General features: G+C 43.9%; 3 non-coding genes across 3 annotated transcripts; 2 read left to right on the forward strand and 1 right to left on the reverse strand.

The window, feature by feature from the left end:
* Window positions 1-602: 602 nt before the first annotated feature.
* Window positions 603-692, forward strand: trnap-ugg (transfer RNA proline (anticodon UGG)). Its single transcript is given in 2 exon segments — window positions 603-638; window positions 657-692. It is a non-coding gene; the product is annotated as a tRNA-Pro (tRNA).
* A 526-nt stretch (window positions 693-1218) lies between these two features.
* Window positions 1219-1292, reverse strand: trnai-aau (transfer RNA isoleucine (anticodon AAU)). The gene has a single exon. It is a non-coding gene; the product is annotated as a tRNA-Ile (tRNA).
* Window positions 1293-10377: 9085 nt separating this feature from the next.
* On the forward strand, window positions 10378-10448 carry trnag-gcc (transfer RNA glycine (anticodon GCC)). The gene has a single exon. It is a non-coding gene; the product is annotated as a tRNA-Gly (tRNA).
* Window positions 10449-19116: the final 8668 nt, after the last annotated feature.

A 19116-nucleotide genomic window follows, 5' to 3' on the forward strand; every position in this document is an offset into this window, starting at 1 on the left:
GAATCTTGCCCAATCTGCAACTAAAATTCTGCTACTTTGCAGAACCACCCATTTATAAGCGACTTTATTTACATGAATCTCTCTATCTCTCCTTGCCTCTTGTCTCTATGTTGTCCGCTGATGGACTTCTCAGGCTTCCTGGAACGGTAAAGGCTGATCTAACCTGCAACACCAGCAGGGAAAGGTAAAGGAAAAAAAGACTGAGACGGTCGGAAAAGTAAAGGTGCAACCCAGCTGATAAATTCGTAGCTAATGTCTCCACATATTTGTCTCTTCGCCCTCACAGTGAAAGAAAACAGCAATGTGAGTAAAATATACTTATGGTAGCTTGTATGCTCTGACGATGCCGAGACAGATGCCAATGTAGCTTCAGATTAACTAATTCTGAAAAGTATTGTTTGAAAAAACAAGTCGTACATTGTAAACGAATTTAGTAAAGAGAGGCTAATATTGGTGACTGGAAATAGGTCGTGTACAACTTGATATTGCTGCATTTTGGAATAGAAAACGAGATTGGGTGGACAGAAGCGGTTGGAAAGGACAGCCGATCGGCTGAAGACTATGGTGAAATTTTAGACCGGCTGCAGGGCTTTCTAGCAAGCGGCTCGTTGGTCTAGGGGTATGATTCTCGCTTTGGGCGTTTTTCTAATGGAATATGCGAGAGGTCCCGGGTTCAAATCCCGGACGAGCCCTGTTATCTCACTGCTTTTTAGTGAAAAGTCACCAATTGGATTCTGACATCTTTGCAGTTGTTCGAATTGAATTATATTTGAGCTCCAGAGGACAAAGTGCAGAAGTTTCCAAGGCGCAACACACACGGAGTAAATAAAATGTCTCAAGATGATGTGGAGATTGAAGCTGAATGTGAATTTACCCCAATTTAGGCGGTCTCATTGATATTAGATGACGGGATCGAGAACCACATATCCAAGTTTGCCGATGACACAAAGATAGACAGAATTATAAGCAGTGTGGATGGAAGAATGAGATTACAGAGAGATATCACGAGATTAAGTGAATGGGCAAAACTGCGGCAAATGGATTTCAACGTAAGCAAGTTTGAGGCCGTCCACTTTGGACCTCAAAAAGATAGATCAGAAAACATATTAATGGATGTTACTCCAAAAAATTGACCTCATGACATTTTGTGTGGATTCGCTTGTTTCTCAAGTCTGCCAAACTTTTAAAAGTTACCAAAATATTGCAATAGGAACCTTATGGTCCGTACGGGGATCGAACCCGTGACCTTGGCGTTATTAGCACCACGCTCTAACGAACTGAGCTAACCGGCCATGTAGACAGCTTAGCTTTATGGGCTTACCCGCGTGTTGGGTAGTTTGTGTTTATTTTTACATCAGCTGACAGGGTTTTACAACGAATATTGAATAAACCACATCCCTTAAACATTGTTACTTGTTTCTGTATATACTGTCGAGGATGTAGATCAAAATTAACAAACAAAGAGCACTTTAATGTAACAAATTAAATTCCGATCAATATTATTTTACTAACAATGAACAGCCGATCCCGAAAACACTGCCCCGCTATCAAACCTGTGGGCAGGACCCTGAGCTGCTGTGAAAATGATATCACCGCAACGTGATTCGATCACGCTGCGTTTTGACGTTGAGTCAGATGTCTGTCTGTCTATCTGTCTGTCTGTTTATCCGTCTGATTGGGTCTCTGTCTTCTTCTCAGGCTTTTAGTTTGCTGGCTGCAGGCCTCGCTCCCCGACTGATTGAACGACAACCGGGCTGTCTGTCGGAATCAATGACTGTGACTGACTGTCTGCCCATTTATGGCCCTGAATGGCCACATTTCTGAGTTCCTGCCTTCGCTCTGTGTCACAGGCCTGCCTCTCTCCCTTCGGGTGAAAACACACCCACAAGCTTCACGACTGAACGCAGGTTTGGTCAGTCTGTCCTCGCAGGTCCTTCGGAAGCTAATGATGTTGAACTGAATTATTTTTCCAGGGTGACTTGTGAAGTTTTGTTCAGTGATATGTTTGCGAAAGAGAACGGAGGAAATAGTTGGTGTGCAACTCGACATTTCTCTTCATCGGAATAGAAAACGTGATTGGATGGATAGAAGAGGTCTGAAAGGATAACCGATCGGCTGCGGCTGGCACTTAATTGGGCAGTGGCTGCAGTGGTTTATTACCGGTGGTTTGTTACCGGTGGCTTGTTCGGCTTGGGGTCTGATTCTCGCTTTGGAATATTTGACGATTGATTCTGAGCGAGGTCCAGTTTCTCAATGTTGTTTGAAGCTCAAATAAATATGAACGAGATTTAACCAACCACATTTCTTTCCTTCAAACAGATATTTCAGCAGACGAGTGTCCAATCGTCTTTTACAAGACATTTGAAGGAATCTCTCCCGAGCTCCATGTTAAATTCTTGCTCGTTCGCAGAACTTGACATTTGTTTCTATACTTTAATCTGTCTCTTGACTCTCTGTGTTTTCACCTCATGGACTTCTCAGGCTTTATTAAACGGCCAAGGATGATCGAATCTGCAGAGAAGTGTAAAGAAAGGAAGACTGAGACGGTAGGAGAAGTAAAGTTGCAACCCAGCTGATGAATTCATAACTAATGTCCACTAATGTCTCTTCGCCCTCACAGTGAAAAATCAGCAATTTGAGTACAGTATACTTTTGGTAGAGCGTATAATCGGCAGATGTTGAGACAGACACCAATCGAACTGTTGTCGTGGCGATGAAAGCGCCCAATGCTAAACACTCGATCACAAGGTAACGCTGAACATTCTTTGCTGCGAACAAGCTGACCAACGAGGCCTTTCCCACTTGTCATTTTCGGGCCAGGCAAGCTGCTCGCACAAAACAGCATTTTCTATTCGAACTACGATCGGGACAAAAGGTGATGTTCAGGCAATGACAGCACCAAGTGCAAGTAGCCATATACACGAAATAGAAAGTGAGGTAATATACTACCACAAGCTGCCGGTGAAAATCATTCAATTTCCCTAAATTGACGCACCGAATCAAATGTCGCTCCTGGGAAAGCTGCAAGACAACGCAGGTCTATCGGGCATCGTTTGAATCAACTGGCAGTTTAAAGTGGCATCTCCTGCTGCTTCTGTGGGGAGTGAGAGAGAGAGAGAGACTGTCGGTATCTGCGGACAGTTTGATTTTGTACAGAACTGCAGAGAGAAACAGCAAATATACCGGGGCTGTGAGATATGGTATCTTATTCATATTTAACTACAAGAATATCCGGAATCAAATGCTGAAAGAAATGGAGAGATCAGAGGCCTGAGAATAAACACAGAGCTGAATGAATCACGAAAGAGTGAAAGAGAAATAAATGTCATCAGTTCCACAGTGTCTGGTGCGGAATGTTGAGAACTCCCCGGTGGGCTGGTGGTTTGAATTCGGTGCTTTCACCGCCACGTGGTTCGATTCCCAGTCAGGGAATGAACGTCAGACAAGAATTAAGAACCTATTGAATTAACTGCATGAAGCAAATTAATCGCAGTTCGTCGTTGCATCATTGTTTGAAACAGCATTAATCAACAGGTAACTTTTTATTTCAGACTGAAGGAGATACTGACATGGTCATCAAGAGACAGTCAAAACTTTAAGAAGATTTTTGCTCTTTGCATGTGATGAATTTTTATCATTTTACACATTGTCAGTCATAAAGTAATACAAAAAATTCAGAAGCCTTTAAACCGAGTAAGAGTCAAACCTATAATGTTTTTAATCCATTAGAAGATACGTTATTTACTGCACCACTGGCTCAGATTGCAGAAAGTAAGCAGCAGCTCACACTCTCACAGCGCTGCGAGATGAACAGGTCCCGAGTCAGCCTCGGTCATGAGCACGGGACACCACGAGTCTGAGGGCATCAAAAGGCGCTCACTAAACAATGACCAAAGAGAGGTACGTTTTTTTTCGGCCTCCGACAGCTTTGCTGGTCGAACAGAACACTTCAAAGGAGTAGATCTTTACGATCGTTGGTTCAATTCCGTCTCACAGGAGCGATCAAGCAGCAATTAGCTCAAGGCCGCTCTCGGAAGTTTACAGCTCAAAATTTTGGCGCTGTGGATCAGGACGCCTCTTTTCCTTTGTCAAATCTTAAGGCTTTCTGTGTCTGCTCGAACACGGCTGTTTCGCTGGAGCATTTGCCTCTCCTCACCAGAAGGGAGTGCCTTCGAGCTGCAACACTTCAAACCGCACTCACTTTCAGGCAAAAAATCTTTTCCCAGTCAGTCAGACAGACAGACTTTCCCTGCTTCCGAAAGCTCGCGGCGGCTGTTTCTTTCCGGTAACCTGATCTGTCTTCCAGAGGCTCGGGCTCTTCTCAGCATCATTCATGATTACTGTGGTTTTCCGTTCTGCTGTTGTTCACTTGCTGATACTTGATACCGTCGATTGTAGCAATGTAATTAATGTATTCAGGGAGCGGGCCAACCCAAGGCAAGATTTCTCTGCTGGTCGTGGAGCGACTTGGAGGCGAGTGCGAAGCAGCTGCTGTGAAGGACAATCCGTTCTTATATTTCTTGCTGGTTTACTTAAAAAGAAACCTGCCGTGGACGGATATCGGGTTGATTTTCTGGGTGCATCAAATCAACAGCTCAGAAAAATCAACCAAAGCCAAAGGAACAAAAACATATCTCCGTATTTGTAAAGGATTAAATGCCGGAATTCAGAATCCAACCCACGCCTCCAGGAGAGGTGGAGACCGAAAAGCAACGCCTTCGACCCGCGAGGCGATCCAAACTCCGAAACTGTGATTTACTGACCCTGATTTGCCCAATGAGGCGCCAAGAAAGTTTCACGTGGTCCGATTTTCGGTGGATGCTGTTGGAAGGCAAAAGGATCCCTCATTGGTCAGAAATCAAACCTTTCAGGTGGTGAGGGAGAATTCGACCCTTGAACCACCAATACATACATGATCAGGAAATGCATGTGTCCTTTTGGAATCTTATCTGAAAGAACATACAGTGGGACAGAGCTCCTGTGATAACCCAACTCAGTCTGATCTGCAGCAGTGCAAGAACGGCCATGTGACGCTGCGATCGCCGAGTGGTTGAAGCGTTAAATTCAAGATCAAATGGAGTTTTCCTTCGCAGGTTTGAATTCTGCCCGCTGAATTATTGATGAAAAATACGTTCAATGCTCAAATGAATGAACTGGATCTAATTCACTTCATTTACCTCTCTCAGACCATGAATGATACTCGAGCGTGGCCGGCGCTTTTAATTGGGTGCCCAATGTACTCTTGCAAAATTCGAATACACAAGAAAGAATCTTGCCCAATCTGCAACTAAAATTCTGCTACTTTGCAGAACCACCCATTTATAAGCGACTTTATTTACATGAATCTCTCTATCTCTCCTTGTCCCTTGTCTCTTGTCTCCATGTTGTCCCCTGATGGACTTCTCAGGCTTCCTGGAACGGGAAAGGCTGATCTAACCTGCAATACCAGCAGGGAAAGGTAAAGGTAAAAAAGACTGAGACGGTCGGAAAAGTAAAGGGGCAACCCAGCTGATAAATTCGTAGCTAATGTCTCCACATTTTTGTCTCTTCGCCCTCACAGTGAAAGAAAACAGCAATGTGAGTAAAATATACTTATGGGAGCTTGTATCCTCTGACGATGCCGAAACAGATGCCAATGCAACTTCAGATTAACTAATTCTGAAAAGTATCATTTGAAAAAACAAGTCGTACATTGTAAACGAATTTAGTAAAGAGAGGCTAATATTGGTGACTGGAAATAGATAGTGCACAACTTGATATTGCTGTATATAGGAATAGAAAACGAGATTGGGTGGACAGAAGCGGTTGGAAAGGATAGCCGATCGGCTGAAGACTATGTTGAAATTTTAGAGCGGCTGCGGGCCTTCAGAGCAAGCGGCTCGTTGGTCGAGGGGTATAATGTACAAGGGTATCCGTTCACCACAACTCTCTGCCTCCCATTCCTGAGCCAATTAGGTGCCCACGTTACCACTGGTCCTTTAATCCCACGTGCTTCTAGTTTTCGCATACATCTGTTATGTGTTAATTTCTAAAATGCGTCCTGAAAATAGCTGTAACCCCGTAATTTTATACTTAAGCAATAAGAATACGGATGTTCCGACCGAGTGCTAGATCGGGTTCATTCCCATTACCCGGAGGTGACGGGGCCCGAGGAGGTGAAATCCCATCTGGGTTTATATTTTCCGAAAACGGAGACGGAAAATAGCAAAGCTTATCCCGCCGAAATCCAACAATTGGACTGAAGATCCGACAGTCTTTTCCATCCCCAGTTTCCAGACCTGGCCGATCAAGGAAGCCTGATAAGTCCATCAGGGGTAAACACCGAGAGAGAAGAAACGCAGACAGCGATAGTGAGATGCATGCAAAGAAATAAAATAGCATAAATCTCCAAATTCTGTTATTGAGCAGAATTTAAGGTGCAGTTTTTTTGAAATTCTGTCTCAAGTCGTGAAATCTTAAAGGTGAACATTGGACTGGATTATCCCTTAACCTCTGAGAGAAGTAAACACTGCCTGGTAATTACAGCTCTTATTTATTTGACTGTTTCACAATTGTCGTGCAAGCTGGTTTCGAACCCCCAGTGAATTTCACGACCATGCTTAATGTATAAGTTAACACAAAGGCATCGCGCGGCTGTCGAGTCGATTGCACAGGGTAATCACAGGAACTCTGCCAGATTGCATGTTCTAGACATGTATCCAAAGTTACACGTGCTGCCTGCAGCCGTGTGTCCACTGGTGGTTCAGTGGTGGAACCCTCGCCTGCTGGTGGGAAACCTGGGGTTTGTTTCCAGGCCAATGCAGCATCCTTTACCTTTTTTGTTCTGTACCCACGAGATTGTCAGAATTGTGATAAATTCATGTGCCGGCTTCAATCTACAACTTCTTGAAAGATTATCTTCATTTCATCTACTTGTGTTGTGTGGACAAACCCTCTGCATTCTGTCCTCTGGTGCTCAAACATGCTCTGCTGGAGATAAGTCCACACCGCTGAAAAGATGTAAGAAGCCAATTGGTGATTTGTGACTAAAAATGGGGACATAACAGGGCTCATTCGGAATTTTGAACAAATCGAACTTCCTGAGCGACATTCAGACCCAAAGATCAACAAGCAACAGAGCCGTGCAGCCGCTGTAAAATTTCGCTGCCATGCAGCCGTTCCGCCATCCATTCAGAAGGCTCTGTCCATACAATCCCGCTTTCTTCTACGATGCACGATGTCGAGCAATATCAGGTTCCACACTGATCATTTCATATCAACAATATTTCTCGCTTATTATCAAATTTGCTTTGAATGTAAGACTTGCATTATCAAGTAACACTATGCAAAATGAATTGCTCTGAAACAACATAATCGTCTGTCTCGACATCGTCATAGTTTACATTCTACCATAAGTATAATTTACTCAAATTGCTGCTTTCAATCACTATGAGAGTAACATAAATGTACATATGCAGTGCGTGTACGCACGAGTATTGGTGGCTCTGGGATAGAATTCTGGCCTCTGACACGGATTCGATTCGCGGACAATGCATGAACGTTTCGTGTTTTGCACCAATTAGGAAGATGAGTTTAGCCACTCGAGCCGGTTCCGCAAATCTATCAGTCTCAGGTTTAAAATCAACAATTAAGCTAACACTGTCGCTTGCAGAAGAGAGATCCAAACTTCTACCCCCCTTTGCTTGTCGAAGTGTTAACTAATTTCACTCCTGAAATTCCTGACTCCAATTTTTAGGCCAGGTTCCCGAGTCCTAGACATCCGAACGAGCGGGAAGAGTTTCTCTCCATCAACACCAACAGTTCCCCGTAATATCTTGAAAACTTCAATCAAATCAGCCCTTATTCTACTAAATTCCCGGGAATACAACCCTAGTTTGTGTAATCTCCCCTCGTAATTTAACCCTTGGATTCCAGGTATCAATCTAGCAAAATTACACTGCACTACCTCCACGGCCAAAATATCCTTCCTAAGGTGCGGTGCCCAGAATTGAACACAGTACTCCAGGTGTGGTCTAACCAGAGCTTTGTATAGCTGTAGCATAATGTCTATCACCTTGTATTCTGGTCCTTTAGATATAAAAGATAGTTTTCCATTAGCCTTTTTGATTATTTTCTGTACCTGTCCATGACATTTTAATGATCTATGTATATGGACCGGTAAGTCCCTTTGGAACTCCACGGTTTCGAGCATTTCACCAGTTAGAACGTATTCTGATCAATGCTCTATAGGTCCAAGTTGGATGACCTCACACTTACCTAAATTGAAATCCATTTGCCACAGTTTTGCCCATTCATTTATTATATTAAATACTCTCTGTAATGTTCTGCTTCCATCTACTTTGCTTACAGTGCTGCCCATCTTGGCGTCATCTGCACATGTCGCTCTCTATCCCGTCATCTTATATCAATGAGACCGACTGCACTGGGGTAAATTCACATTCAGCTTCAATCTCCTCATCATATTGAGACATTTATTTTTTCACCTGTGTTGTGCCTTGGAAATTTCCGCACTCTGTCCTCTGGAGCTCAAACATTCTCTGGATATAATTCAATTCCACCAACAGCAACATTGAAAAGATATCGGAAGCACATTGGTGACTTTTCACTAAAAGCACAGAAAGAAGAGGGGTCATGCGGGATTTGAAACTGAGATCGCGCGCGTATCACATAACACAACCCTCCAAGCGAAAATCACACCCCTCGACCAACAAACCGCTGATGCTGAAGCCGTGGAGTCAGTTGAAAGGTGCGCTGCCTCCCACACCCTATCGGCCATCCTTTCAGACCTCTTCTGTCCATCCAATCTCGTTTTCTGTTCCGGTGCACAGCAATATCAAGTTGTACATTAATTATTTCCAGTCACCAATATTAGTCTCCGTTTAACAAATTGGTTTCGACTGTACGACTTGAATTATGAAGTAAGACGTTTCAGAATGAGTTGCTCTGAAACTACATTGCTTGGGAGGAGACTGAGAGGTGCAGATAAACAGAGAAACCTTGGAGTGTATGTCCACAGATCCCAGAAGGTAGCAGAACAGCTAGATAAGGTGGTTGAGAAGCCATAAAGAATATTCTCCTTTATTAGCCGAGGCATAGAATATAAGAGCAGGGGAGGTTCTGTTAGAAATTTATAAAACAATAGTTAGCCCACAGCAAGAATACTGCGTACAGTTGTGGTCACCACATTACAGGAAAGATGTGATTGCACGAGAGATGGTACAGAGGAGATTTAAGATAATGTTGCCAGAACTTGAGAATTTTAGCTATGAGATTAGATTGGATAAGCTGGGGTTGTTTGCTTTGGAACTGAGGAGGCTGTTGGGAGATTTAATTGAGGTGTTTAACATTATGACGGGCCTCGATCGAGTGTATAGTAAGGACCTATTTCCCTTCGTAGGGAGGTCAATAATCAGGATACATCAATCTTAGGTAATCGGTAGAATGATTAGAGGGGAGTGAATTTTTTTTTCCATCCAGAGGGTGGTGGGTGTGGGGGTCGGAAAATCACTGCCAGAAAGGGTGGGAGAGGCGGAAACCCTCATCGCATTGAAAAATAAAAACTTCAATATACACGTGAAGATCCGTAACCGACAAGATTAGGGACTAAACGCTGGAAAGTGAGATGAGGCTCGGTACCGATTTTTCGGCCGGCACAGGCACGATGTGCAGAATGGCTTCCTTCTTTGGCCTAACTTTCTCGGATTCTATGATATAATTGCCGTCTGTCTCGGCATCGCGATAATATACACTCGACCAGAAGTATACTTCAATCAAATTGATGCTTTGTTTCACTGTGAGAGTGAAGAGACATAAGTGTGTAGACATTAGCTGCAGCAGCTGGGTTGCACCTTTACTTTTCCAACCGTCTCAGTGCATTTTTTTTTACCTTTCTCTGCTGGTGTTGCAGGTGAGATCAGCCTTCGCCGTTCAAGGAAGCCTGAGAAGCCCGTCGGGCACAACAGAGAGAGAAGAGACAGAGACAGGGAAAGATAGAGAGATGCATGCAAAGAAAATAAAGAGTATAAATGTCAGGTTTTGCAAACGACCAGAATTTAAGTTACAGATTGGAGAGATTCCTTCTCGGGTCTTGAAATCTTGCAAGAGAAGATTGGACGCTCAATTAAAAGCACCGGCCACGTTGAAGTATCTCTGATGCTGGGAGAGAGGTAAATGCGGTCAATTAACTCCAATTAATCTATTTGAGCATTGAAGAGATCTTCAAACAGTTGGGGGTTGCGAGCAGAATTCAAACCTCGGCAGGAAAACCCAAATGGGGTTTTGAGACCAACGCTTGAACCACTCGGCCATCGCAGCTGCAAACGGCATGTTCGTTTAGACAGCATTCCATATAGGAGCATGTAACTTCTACAAAAGCAAGCATTGGTGGTTCAGGGGGAGAATTCTCGCCTGCCACGCGGGAGACCCGGGTTCGATTCCCGGCCAATGCAAGATTGTTTTGCATTTTGCACCAATGAGGAACCTCGGAACAGGATTGTGGTATTTGGTCCGTCGAGCCTGTTCCGCAACTCAATACGATCATGTCTGAGTTGTGACCGAAATCCCTGTATCCGCCTTAGTCCCATATCTCTGAATATCTTTGGTTAACAAAAATCGATAAATCACGGGTTTGAAATTAACAATTGAGCTCGCATCAACTGCTGTTTATGGAAGAGAGTTACAAACTTCTCCAACACTTTGCTTGTAGAAGTGTTTCCTAACTTCACTCCTGAAAGTCTGACTCTAATGTTTAGCCTATGTCCCCAAGTCCTAGACACCCCAACGAGCGGAAATAGTTTCTATCCATCTACCACATCAGTTCCTCTTAATATCTTGAACATTTCGATCACATCAACCCTTAATCTACTAAATTGAAGGGAATATAACTATAGTTTGTGTAATCTCTCCTCGTAATTTATCGCTTAGAGTCCAGTTATCTTTCTAGTAAATCACACTGCACTCCCTCCAAGGCCAATATATCCTTCCTAAGGTGCGGTGCCCAAAACTGAACACAGTACTCCAGGTGTGGTCCAACCAGAGCTTTGTGTAGCTGTAGCATAATGTCGATTCTCATCCTCCAAATATATAGGCCACCATTCCATTAGCCTTTTTGATTATATTCTGTTCCTGTCCATGACATGTTATTGATCTATGGACATGGACACCGAAGTTCCTTTGGAACTCCACAGTTTCGAATTTTTCACCTTTTATAAAGTATTCTGATCCACCCTTTTGAGGTCCAAAGTGGATGACCTCACACTTGCCGAAATTGAAATCCATTTGCCACAGTTTTGCCCATTCATTCATTATATTAATGTCTCTCTGGAATTTACCAGAATGATACCCGGACTTCAAGGGTTAAGTTACGAAGAGAGATTACACAAATTGGGGTTGCATTCTCCAGAGTTTCGAAGGTTAAGGGTTGATCTGATCGAAGTTTATCAGATATTAAGGGGAACAGATAGGATGGATAGAGAGAAACTATTTCCGCTGGTTGGGGGTTTTGGAAGTAGGGGGCACTGTCTAAAAATTAGAGCCAGACCTTTCAGGAGCGAGATTAGAAAACATTTCTACACACAAAAGGTTGTAGAAGTTTGGAACTCTCTTCCGCAAACGGCAATTGATACTAGCTCAATTTATAAATTTAAATCTGAGATAGATAGCTTTTTGGCAACCAAAGGTATTAAGGGATATGGGCCAAAGGCAGGGAAATGGAGTTAGATCACAGATCAGCCATGATCTTATCAAATGGCGGAGCAGGCACGAGGGGCTGAATGGTCTACTCCTGTTCCTGTGTTCCTCTTCCTATATAATCTGCACTGCTTATAACGCTGCCCATTTTGGTGTCATCGGCAAACTTCCATATGTCGTTCCCTGTCCCGTCATCCAATATCAATGAGACCACCTGAATAGGGGGAGATTCACATTCAGCATCAATCTCTGCATCATCTTGAGACATTTTATTCACTTCACATGTGTTGCACTTTGGAAACTTCAGCACTCTGTCCTCTGGAGCTCAAACATGCACTTTAATCCGACCAACAGGAACACTGAAAAGATGTCAGAAGACAATTGGTGAATTTTACACTCAACGTAGCTGAACAGCAAGAGCTTATTGGGGATTTTACCCCGGGACTCTCAGCTATTAATCAACCAAAGCCCCCGAAACAAGAATCATACATCCAGACCAACCAGACGCTGTTACTTACATCCTGAAGCCAGTTTAAAGTTTCGCTGTCTCCCATAGCCGATCGGCTACCCTTTCAGACCTCTTCTGTCCATCCAATCTCGTTTTCTATTCCGGTACACAGCAATATCAAGTTGTACACTAACTATTTCCAGTCACCAATATTAGTTTCCCTTTACTAAATTGGTTTCGTCTCTACGACTTATATTATCAAGCAAGACGTTTCAGAATTAGTTGCTCGGAAACTACATTGCTTTGGAGGATACTGAGAGGTGTCGTTAAAAAGAGAGACCTTGGAGTGCATGTCCACAGATCCCTGAAGGGAAGAGGAGAGGTGGTTAAGGTGGTGAAAAAGGTATAAAGGATACTTTGCTTTATTAGCCGAGGCATAGAATGTAAGAGCAGGGAGGTTATTCTGGAACTGAATAAAGCACTAGTTCGGCTACAGCTGGATTATTGCGTACAGTTTTAGTCACCACATTACAGGAAAGATGGGACTACACTCGAAATGGTACAGAGATTTACGACGATGTTGCGAAGAGTGGAGAATTTTGGCTATGAGGATAGATTGGATAGGCTGAGGTTGTTTTCTCTGGAACCGACGAGGCTGAGGCGAGATTTAATTGAGGTGTATAAAATTATCACGGGCCTCGATAGAGTGGATAGGAAGGACCTGATTCACGTAGCAGAGAGTTCAATAAAAAGGGTCATAGATTTAAGGTAATTGGTGGAAGGATTAGAGTGGAGCAGAGGGGAATTTTGCTCCACCCAGCGGGTGGTGAGGGTCTGGAACTCACTGCCTGAGAGGGTGGGAGAAGCAGAAACCCTCATCGGGTTTAAAAAGCACATCAATATGCACTTGAAGAGCCGTAATCGACAAGACTACGGACTAAACGCTGGTAAGTTGGGTGATGCTGGATATCTCTTTTCTGACCGGTACAAACATGATGGGCCGAATGGCCTCCGCTAACGTAAATTTTAATGAATCTATGATTCGATGATATAATTGCCGTCTGTCTCAAAATGGTGATAATATACACTCTCCCATAAGTATACTTCAATCAAATTGGTGCTTTGTTTCACTGTGAGAGCGAAGAGATCTTAATGTTTAGACATTGGCTGCAGCAGCGGGGTTGCACCTTTACTTTTCCGACCGTCTCAACCTTTCTTTAACCTTCTCTGCTGGTGTTGCAGGATCGATCAGCCAACGCCGTTCAAGGAAGCCTGAGAAGTCCATCAGAGGACAACACAAGAGACAAAGACAGGGAGAGATGGAGAAATGCATGCAAAGAAAATAAAGAGTACAAACAGAATCATAGAATCATAAAATGGTTACAGCAGAGAAGGAGGCCATTCGTCCCATCGAGCTCGTACCGGCTCGTTGTTAAAGCAATCAAGATAGTCCCATCCCCCCGCCCCTTCCCGTTAGCCCTGAATTTATTTCCCTTCAAGTATTTATCCAATTCCTTTTTGAAAGCCACCTTTCAATCAGCGCACTCCAGATTATAAATACTCGCTGGGTAAAGAAGTGTTTCCTTATGTCGCCTTTGGTTCTTTTGCCAATCACCTTAAATCTGTGTCCTCTGGTTCTCGACGCTTCCGCCAATGGGAACAGTTTCTCTTTATTTATTTATTCCAACCCTTCATGATTTTGAACACTTCGATCAAATCACCTCTTAACGTTTTCTGATCTAAGAACAACCCGAGCACGGGGTAAATGCGGTCAGTTAGCTTCAATTCATTTATTTGAGCATTAAACAGCTCTTTAAACATTACTGTGACATTATGGTAGCGCGGCCTCGCGGTCTAAAGTGTTAAATTTAATTTCTATCGAGGCGTGGGTTTGAATCCCACTGCTGTTAGAATTTCTGCCAAAATTTATTTTGATCTGTTCACAGAAAACCCGATTGTAGTGCGATGGAGCAGAGGATGTGAAAGAAGCTGAAAGTGAAAGTGCAGATATTATTTTCATCACGGGGACAGGACACGTTTCCACAGGAAAGGGTCTCTCACCTTAAGATTCTTTCCAGCAGAGGAGGAGAGGTGATCAAAGTGACCGGGCTCTAGCAGCGCAATCAGTCAGTGCGCGGTCCTTATATGAACGTACTAGGTCGGGAAATGGCGAGGTTGTTCGTCGAGTCTCACCTAGATCAACGAATCCTTTTCCTTGTGAACATTTCGAACGGAGCTGAACGTATAATTGAGTGTTCCAAAATGCATCAATTATTTGTATCGCCACGTGGTTCCTCTTGTTGCAATATCAGATGAGATATTTAGTGTTATTAGTTTACAGGAGGGAGGCTGCGGTATTGGAGCCGCAAACTATGATTTTGATCCATCCACAAATTATGGGATTTAGCTTGAGCTTTAACGCTGCGCGTTCGACCGCTCAGTCACGATACTTTCCATCTTGCGATCTTCAGGAGCTACTTTCACAGGAATAGAATTACTGCAAGCCAGAAGTCTACCCCTCAAGCACCAATGCTCGCAGACAGCAGGATGCATGTGTCCAGTTGGAAACCTGACTGAAGGAACATGCAGTCTGACAGAGCCGGAAGTCCAGCAGATTGACTTTTGTGGTGAGCAGATGATGTGCCTCCTTCTTGAGAGTGTTTCGCCAATCCAGCTCAGAGAGGATTAAGCATTATAAATTCGGGTGGGACTGGAGCCACTTGTATCAGAGGAAGTGGAGGGGGTTATTTCCCTTCCTTGACGGGCATTAATGATCCTGTTGCGGTTTTGCTGCAAAATTTCACTTCCCAGCGCCAAAATCACCGAACCCTGAACTAAAATTCAACGATGGTGAGATTCGGACACACAACCTTTGCAGTGATTAGAAGAAGCCCCACGTGCTATCCATGGCACCACAAATCGGCTATCGATTAGGTTATTTCACGTTACCCATATGCTGTTTTGGAACTTTTGCTGCGGTGCAGTAAGTTATTCAAAAGCTCAGTGGGGATTCACAGCGCTCCTGAGAAATCGACACAGGGACGGTTTGTGCAATGCATAGTCCTCTCTCTCGCTCCCATTTGCTCACTCTCGCTTTCTCTCTTGAGCTCTCACTCTCCCCGTTAATCTCAAGAGGGCTGGAAAACAAGGGGTGGATGTTATGTTACAGCTGCACAGAGCTCTGGCAAGACCCCAACTGGAGGATTGCATTCAGTTCCGGGCACCCACCTCAGGAAGGATGTATTAACCTGGACGCTCGAGGGGCTGTAAGGTCTACTCATGTTCCTAAGTTCCAATGAATGGAACAATAATTCAAGTATCGAGACCCTAATATATCAGGATGAGTGAGTGAAGAATGTTTTCTGTTTGAAGTACTGATTTCATTAATTGAATACTCCCAGTGTCCTACCTCATTGCAGCCCAGTCCGGACAAACTGCTCGCACAAAGTGGCATTTTCTGTGAGAACACGAAAGAATTGTTCAGGCCATGTCAGTACCGAGTGCGGGTAGGCCTGTGCGTGAAATGGAAAATGAGGTGAAATACTCCAACAAGCAGCGGATGTCTCTGTTCCCATTACCAAAATGCACGCACGCACGGGCCCATGATCCCCACTCACACTCTCCTTCCAATCTCACACACCTTTGCTTTGGTTTGAAATCGTGTATGTTTTCACAATGGGATTTAATTTGAAGAAAGCAGTGCTGTAACAACCCGGGGATATTGAAGAGATGCAGTACAAGAAGATACATAAAAGGCAAATGATAACAATGACTGTTCTCACACTGTGAGCTACAGTTAAAGGCTGACAACATTTGAAATCTCATGCAGCAGGTCCGGGTCCAAATCTTTCACGTGGCATCTCCTTCTGTTTCTGTCACTCCTTTTCCTCCACGGAGAGTGGATTTGGAATTCCTGTGCGGCTACATTGCGCATTTTCCAGATCTGCTTCGAGCGCAATTCACTCCAGTTCATCAATTGCACACATTAGTTTGATCAAGGGGAGAGGACACCTTTTCACAGACAAGGGCTGTTCATCCTATTGTTTTTCTAGCAGAGTAGGGCAGATCATCAAAGTAACCGGATTGGGTGAACTGTCCGTACAGGTGCCTGGTGGGCTCGTGGTTATGATTCGGCGTTCACACCTCTATAATTAATTGCATGAAACCAAATAAACTCGACGAAAAGAGGAATATTTCTGTAAACACCATTAACCAACCTATAACTTTCTGTTGCAGACTGAAAGAGACGCCAACGTGGTTACCGAGTGACAGTCACAAGTTTAATAATGATTTGTTTTGTATGTGAAACGCTTTTCAGACTGCATTTTAGGAGACTGGTTGTACAGCTTGCTGGAGTAAAACATGCCACAATGTCGTGATCGCGGGTTTGATTCCTGTAGGGGTTGATAAGGAGCTTTGTTTTGGGTATTCGTAATTTTAAAATCCAAGCTTTACAATCAGATCCACAGACAAATTCACGGGACAATTTTATTGAATAACATCCATTGCAACTTTACCCCTGGGCCGGAGAAACACGTCTTTCTTTTTCTTTTTCTTTCTCCGGTTTGCAGAGAAACATTCAACTCGCGGCCTGTTCCCATTAATGATCATCAGCAACAACAGAAAGACAGAGCGGGTCTGACCGCCCCGAGATGTGGAAAAGGGATCAGTTTAGAACAAATGCATCAAATCAAATGGTCACCCGGCACAGAGAGGAAAAACCAAGAGGAAAAGGCAGAAGGTAGCAGAGAAATAAAAACCAAATGCAGACGATATAAATATTTCCCATCGTTGATGTCTCTCTGTTCCATCCCCAATCCTTCAGTGGCGGGGATAAAATTTCACTGCAAATAAATGCGAGAATCGACCCAAAGAAGAAGAAACTAAATAACCAAAAACTGCCAAACACTGGGTTACACCAAAGACCTTTAAGTTTTCAGTCTAATGCAACCGCGACTGAGCTGTTGGGACACCAAAGCAAATGCAACTTTTCGCCATTGTCTTGCAAGAAAATATCACCCCAGCGACGCCTTGCTGTTTATTACTGCACTTCATATATAAACATCACACTCATATATACCCAACCAGAGTCCATAGATAAACACCGCACTCACATACACACAACAACAGTTCATATATATAAACATCGCACTTATATATACACACTCACAGTTCATAGATAAACATCTCACTTATATATACACACCCACAGTCCATAGATAAACACCACACTCATATATTCACATCCACTGTTCAAGATATAAACACCGCACTCATGCACATAACAACAGTTCATACATAAACATCGAACTTATATATACACACTCACAGTTCATATATAAACATCGCACTCATATAGACATACCCACAGTTCATATATAAACATCGCACTCATATATACACACCCACAGTTCATATATAAACACCGCACTCATATATACACACCCACAGTTCATATATAAACATCGCACTCATATATACACACCCACAGTTCATATGTCAATACTGCACTCATATATACACATCCACTGTTCGGATATAAACATCTCACTCATACACACTCACACACAGTTCATATTTAAACATCGCACACCTATATATACACCGACAGTTCATATATAAACATCGCACCCACATATACAAATCCACAGTCCACATATCAACATCGCACTCATAGAAACATACCCACATTTCATATATAAACATCGCACGCATATATAAACACCCACAGTTCATATATAAACATTGCATTCATATACACTCACCCACAGCTCATATATAAATATCGCATTCATTGATAGTCACCCACAGCTTATATATAAAAATCGCATTTTTTTTATTCGTGCATGCGATGTGGGCGTCGCTGGCGAGGCCAGCATTTATTGCCCATGCCTAATTGGCCTTCCAGAACTGCTGCAGTCCGTGCGGTGAAGCTTCTCCCATAGTGCGGTTAGGAAGGGAGTTCCAGGATTTTGACCCAGCGACGATGAAGGAACGGCGATATATTTCCAAGTCGGGATGGTGTGTGACTTGGCGGGGAACGTGCAGGTGGTGTTGTTCCCATGTGCCTGCTGCCCTTGTCCTTCTAGGTGGTAGAGGTCGCGGGTTTGGGAGGTGCTGTCGAAGAAGCCTTGGCGAGTTGCTGCACTGCATCCTGTGGATGGTAAACACTGCAGCCACGGTGCGCCGGTGGTGAAGGGAGTGAATGTTTACGGTGGTGGATGGGGTGCCAATCAAGCGGGCTGCTTTGTCCTGGATGTTGTCGAGCTTCTTATGTGTTGTTGGAGCTGCACTCATCCAGGCGAGTGGAGAGTATTCCATCACACTCCTGACTTGTAACTTGTGGATGGGAGAAAGGCTTTGGGGGGTCAGGATGTGAGTAACTCGCTGCAGAATATCTGACCTGCTCTTGCAGCCACAGTATTGATATGGCTGGTACAGTTAAGTTTCTGGTCAATGGTGAGACCCAGGATGTTGATGGTCGGGGATTCGGCGATGGTAATGCCTTTGAATGTCAAGGGGAGGTGGTTAGACTGTCTCTTATAGGAGATGGTCATTGCCTGGCCCTTGTCTGGCGCCAATGTTACTTGCCACTTATGAGCCCAAGCCTGGATGTTGTCCAGGTCTTGCTACATGCCGGCTCAGACTGCTTCGTTATTTGAGGGGTTGCGAATGGAACTGAACACTTTGCAATCATCAGCGAACATCCCCATTTCTGACCTTATGATGGAGGGAAGGTCATTGATGAAGCAGCTGAAGATGGTTGGGCCTAGGACACTGCCCTGAGGAACTCCTGCAGCAATGTCCTGGGGCTGAGATGTTTGGCCTCCAACAACCATTATTATCTTCCTTTTTGCTAAGTATGACTCCAGCCACTGGAGAGTTTTCCCCCTGATTCCCATTGACTTCAATTTTACTGGAGCTCCTTGGTGCCACACTCGCTCAAATGCTGCCTTGTTGTCAGGGGCATTCACTCTCAC

The sequence above is a fragment of the Heptranchias perlo genome, chromosome 20 (genome assembly GCF_035084215.1).
Source record: "Heptranchias perlo isolate sHepPer1 chromosome 20, sHepPer1.hap1, whole genome shotgun sequence".
Lineage (NCBI taxonomy): Eukaryota > Metazoa > Chordata > Chondrichthyes > Hexanchiformes > Hexanchidae > Heptranchias > Heptranchias perlo.